This window comes from Artemia franciscana, chromosome 14 (genome assembly GCF_032884065.1).
Source record: "Artemia franciscana chromosome 14, ASM3288406v1, whole genome shotgun sequence".
NCBI lineage: Eukaryota > Metazoa > Arthropoda > Branchiopoda > Anostraca > Artemiidae > Artemia > Artemia franciscana.
The window spans coordinates 24,900,267-24,906,509 of NC_088876.1; positions in this window are offsets into that span (position 1 = coordinate 24,900,267).

Sequence of the window (6,243 nt, forward strand, 5' to 3'; positions counted from 1 at the left end):
CTTCCCAATAACCGTTACTAAATGTAAACACTGGTCAAAGTTTGTAACTTGCAGCCCCTCCCAAGGGGACTGTGGGGGAGTAAGTCGTCCCCAAAGGCATGGTTATTAGGTTTTTCAACTATGGTGAATAAAATGGCTATCTCAGCATTTTAATCCGGCGACTTTGGGGGAAATGAGCGTGGGAGGGGCCTAGGTGCCCTTTTGGTCACTTAAAAAGGGCACTAGAACTTTTAATTCCCGTTAGAATGAGCCCTCTTGCAACATTCTAGGACGGGTGATCCACGGTTTTTCATGGGTGATCGATACGATCACCCGTGGAAAAAAGAAAAAAAAGAAGAAGAAGAAAAAAAACATTCCTAAATGGAAGAAAAATTCCATTTTTTAGAGTTTTGGTTACTTACTACAGTAGCTCCTTACCACAGTTTGTTACCACGAACTGTTTGGAATGGTAGATGTTTCATTCCCCAATAGCAAATACTACACATTAATAATGGGAAAAATACTCTTCCTCAGGGATTGGAGGGGCTTAGTCATCCCAAGAGGCATAGTTATTTGACCTTTCAACTATGTTGAACTAAAATCTTTATCTCCAAAATTCAATGTATTTGTTGGGAGGGGAGTAAAAATAAGACATAGCTGGGGGTTTGGTTACCCCCAGATCAATTGTGAATTTTCTACTGAATAAGATGCTTCCAAAGCTTCTATGACAAATTTTCCGTACGAAGGGGTCCGGTGAAAATTTCATCAAATAAATAAACAATGCTTACAACCTACTCTACTCCTTACTTGGGCAATGCTTTTGTACCACCGGGACCGTGAAAAATCCTTTCATAGGCTGGACTAAATTGGCAGTCCTTATGTTCCTTCCTAAATTCTTCATCCTAGATGGGGCAAAGATGCAGATTAGAGACAAAAAAAAAAAAAAGATGTGAGAAAGTGAGGTCTACAGAGTCAAGTTTTAGCAGAGAATTAGGTCTTATTAGCAACCTTTCAGGACTGCCAAAACTTGTCGGATTAAAGTATCAAAACATCGGAGAATACCAACGGAATCATCCGATGCTAGTGATGTCACTTAGTTTTTTTGGTCATATTCTAAGGATTGGTTGTTCTTAACATTTGAAGCCAAACTCCGTGTAACGTAAACAAAATTACTAACAGACTCTTCAAACGTCAGAAGCCTTTCATTGGCTTCTTCAAGGTGAAATTTGTTCCTGGATGCCACCCTATATGCTAGTTACTTCACACAACAATTTTTAGCTACCCTTTCGTTTAAAATTACATAGACATCTCAGCAAACCGAGTCAATATAACCTTTTTTTAGTCCTAGGGTGCCTGAAGCCCACTAATTAACCAGTGTAGTGAGAAATATTTCGGTAGAACACAGAGGTATATTTGAACTTAGTATTCTTATTGGGTTGGAACTCTTCGATGGTTTCCCAAGGGACTTCTCCCACCGAATTATTTACGAAGTGACCCGTTCCCCCGAGAACATCAAATTTTAACTCCAATTTTCACAATATTCAATTTGAAAAATTTTAGAAAGATCTTCAAGGGGAGATCAAGATATTACTTTCGCTAAGTGTAAGGGGTCCAGTGGACTTCAAATATTGTATTGGCAAGAAGAAGCGAGGAGGAAGGCTAAAAATATTCATATTCATCTAGGTCTGAAGTTTTTCGGCTATTAGTCTATTTTAAAGTTAAGTATCAAGATGAAGTGAACGGTATGTGGTGATATTACAAAACACTTTATTTACAGCATCCTGGGAATCAATCTAATGATCAAAATGTAACTGTCAGAGCGCTGAGTTGTTATGAAAGCGTCCAATCTCTAAATCTGAGGGTGGGGGGGGGGAGGAGGGGATAAATAAAACTAAATCATAAAAACGTATTCGTTTCCATGCAAAAAGTCGATCCCTTTGGATGGAAATGATATTGACATTGACATCTGATTGACACTGACACTCACATGACATCTAAGAAAGACATTGAGATTAGTTTGAAATGAGTCCACAAACAGATGAAAAAGCCCCAGCGATTTAGGACACTTTATAAGATTTAAACTGCTCTGGGCATAACTATAAAGGGTATGCACATAACTATAACTATGAAATACCATGCATAATTTTTCAACAGATATGATAGCGCAACGCTAATCGAAATAAAATAATGAATTACTTTGAAAATATTAAAGAAAATTTTTACCAGACAAGTTAAGGGTAGTTCCAAGGCTGAAACCAATAAAAAGAAAACCAAATAATGATTATTATATAACCGAAAACAAATTGACGTGAATCAATAAATGAACCGAAAACCAAGGAAAAATAATATATGCTTTGGTAAAACAAATTTGCAAGTGAAACTACAATGAGTTATCATAAAACGTAAAACAGACAGATTTGACGTTTACATTTGGTTTATACCTAATCCAGACCGAAATTCTCAAAAACAGTTTACGTGGCTTCTTTTTCAAAGTCCCTCAATGTTAGATCAACCATTTTGGTGCACTGGAAACTGGTGCCGTTGCACCAGTTTTCACAAAAGTTTTCCCATTTTTCACAGAAAACTGTTGCACTTGCACCAGTTTTCACAGAACATTTTGGGTGCACTTGATGTCTTACATGGAATAAAAATTTCCAAGGATGTTATTCCCGTAAGAATAACAGGAGATTGGTCAGGGAGCCATTTATTCATCTCCTTTATATAATAATAGTCTAATTAAGGCCCAAATTTCATGTATTTTTGTAGTTAGTAGACACGTATATATTGACAAGCTCAATTCCCTCAACAGAGACGCTTGACAGACTGCTGCTTCTAATAGTCGGCTTAGCCAAAAGTTCCTTCCTGGCTGCCTCTGGACGGACGCCCTGCCGTAGATCTCGCCGGCTCTACAAAGACATTGTGCGACCAGGATCTGTTCAGGAAGTTTATATTCATCCCAGAAAGCAGATGTTCCTGGATAAATAGCACGTCATAAATTTCAAGAAGATCATCTACGTCTTTTTTTTTGATGGGACAGCATTGATATTCTCACTGAAAACTTTAAGAGATCTATCCATTGATTATTTTTGTTTCTCAGAATCTCTCTCAATTTAGAACACCTTAGGCTGGAGCAGACATGAGATCCGAACTGGTGAGTATTGACAAGAACTGACAAGAACTGGTGAGTATTGGATTTGACAAGAGTGTACAAAACAAGATAATACGGTTTGCAGACATAGCTAATAACGTATATGATTCAAGCCCTGCTGCTGGTCAAGAATTATTAACCGTTGCTGCAACGAGTATAGTGATTGCAGCGCTGTTTTTAAATGTGAAACTTACGAATCTTGGTATGTACCAGCTGTGCTGCAAGTATGATCAGAAGTTGCCATAAGCAGTTAATGAAATATACAGATTGTTTGTGTGGAAAATATGAGGTTGTAAACTGCAAGATTGGTAGAGAGGAAAGTGGAAGTCTAAAACCAGGTAATACTGAATATAAGCTTGAAAAGATTAAAGATGATGAAAATTGGCTTAAAAGGCTGAGTAAGAACATCTGTGATTAAAATGGAGATCGGTGTCGGACTAACGATGCTAGAAGACCCGCACCTCGATCCCTGTCTGAAAACTCAAAGCTCAAAATTTATACTGAATTTACCCCTTAAAAAACAGACATTACTCAGCATAGAATGTTCCAAGACAACTCGATAGAACAAGAGCTAGATATTAATTATGAAAATAATCTCTGGTATCAGGCAACACTGCTTGATGCCAGGAGATGTTTGTCTGAAGAAGATGACCAATTATAATAATATTCAAAGATAGGTTTCTAATTTGTTTTCCCTTAAGACATCACCAAAAACTTCAGGAATAATTTTTCAAAAATTATTTCTCCATATTTAACATTTTCACATTCTAAACTCTCCAGATTAGCATTCAACTGATCCTGGAAAGTTTTTCTCAAATTCACATCCTGGAGTCTACCAACGTCATCCCTTCCCGGAAGGTAGTTACCCTTCCTGAATTTCAGCTTTCAATTAACCCTATACACTACTAAATGGTAGTCTTTACTTTTAACATCAATAACAGCACTCCTATAAACCCTAGTATCTTGTATTGATCCTACCAGTCTTCGGTTTACAATAATATAATTAATAAGGTTAGCTGTCTTCCGTCATTTGAATGCCATGTTAATTTATGGGCCATTGTGTGATCATATACAGAATTAGCTTTTAACTAAATTGTTGTACTTACAAAATTGTATAAGTCTATAACCCTTACTCTTTTCTTTTCCTACGCCAAATTTACCTAGGCCAGGATACTACATATCCCTGTTTCTACCGACCTGGGCATTATAATCCCCTAATAAAAATACCATATTTCTACCTAGGATCCTGTCTATTTGTTTCTTTAGCTGTAAGTAAAATATATCTGTGTCACTGCTAACTCGATCAGTTGGTTCAACAGAGGTATATACTTCTACGATTGATACACTGGACTTTTTAGTTATAGAATGAGCGACTAGCATTCTGTTACTAATACCTTCCCAAACTAAACATGACTTAACCGCTTCGTCATTCACCATGAGCCCTACTCCCTGCCTATGCACCCCATTCATCCAACCTAAGTAAATAATTTATATTTATTTACGTTTTATTTATTTACAATTTCGTTAATGAAGCTCTTGATAAGAAACTTCGGGTAGCTGGTGTGTTCTTGGATTTGGTTAGGGCGTTTGACCTGATTTCAATTAACCTGATTTCCTAATGAAATCACCTAATTTCATATTTCCTTCTCCTCGGATTTTTTCCAAAATTCCCAATAAATTGAGTTCGAAGCGTCTGAATTCATCGGTCAAAATGTCGATAAGATAATTGTTTTTTAACTTTGTAACTTTCGAAATTTCAATTATCATATTCTTCAAATCATTGAAATTATTATGGCCTCAGGAAAAGCAATGGCCCCAGACATCAAAGCCATAAGCCAGATGGCCCAGAAAAGAATGGCACATCTCAAGTCAACACAAAGCGCTAAAGGACGGTTCTTTCAGACAGAAATTTTAGTTCTATCACTATATTACAGCAATAAGGTACCATACTAGAGAAAATTTCCTCTATTTTGTGCCTAAAAGAGCAACTTTGGCCTTACCAGAGCCAAAATTCAGTATAGTGAAATTCTTGAGATACCCAATTAATTTACATCTATCAGAAAGCTATTTAAAGAGCCTCCTAGTTTCAGAGTCTATACTACAGTGTGGTTGCCTATTCATCTTTAAAGGTGTCCACATACAATCTTCAAAAAAGGAATGGTTATCAAAAGGAGGTATACGCAGCATCACCTAGGTTATACGATATAGCAAAGTTGAAAACCAGCTTTCGGCAGGTCAGCAGATCATTGTGTGGGGGGTAAAGAATTCCTGAAACCTTAAAAACGATCATTGAGATCCATAATTTTCGAAACAGATCCATATGATCAATATAGAGGAAAAAAAGGGGAGAGGGTTAAACTCCCTTCATCTGGAACAATAAATTAGAATAGGCTTACAAAATAGATAATGAGGGGACGACGGCTCAGTTTTTTTCAGTAAAGTTTTGTAAAAAATTTCGGAATGGCTATTTAGAAGATCTTCCACGTGGTCTTTGGAGTTGGTGGTTAGTTCAGAAGGCTGTTGAGTAGCTAGTGGGGCTTCATTTTTAATAGACACAATTTCACGGTTCAAACTCTGAGGTGTTACATCTTGCTCCATATTAACACGGTAAAGTTCTTTTAGCTCCGCCCTAAAGTTCTCAATTTCCTTCAAAGGAATTTTTTCTTCAATTTTCTTCCATTCTGCTATATCCTTTCTTATATCTCCTATGGTTAACGTTTTAGTTTAGGGAAATGAAATATCAGATTCATACAATTATTTTCCCACAGGCCGATGGGATAGGACAAGCACCCCTAGCAGCAATATTTATCAAATTTAAAAATAATAAAGTGAAAAATCTCCTTGTAACGAATGGAAATAGAACGCATTTTACATTGATGACTTTTTGTCCAGGGTTTGTTATACAAAAGTTAAATGTTTACGCAAAAGGGTGGGATTAGGAGTTTGCATCTCCCCTTCCCACTATTTATTATATTATTATTACCTATTTACTATTATTACCTTTATTATTATTATTTATTATTTTTAATTACCTATTACCTATATTACCTATGCCATTTTATTGTTTTATTATTTTTATTATTACCTATTAGTTATGTTATTATTTTATTATTATA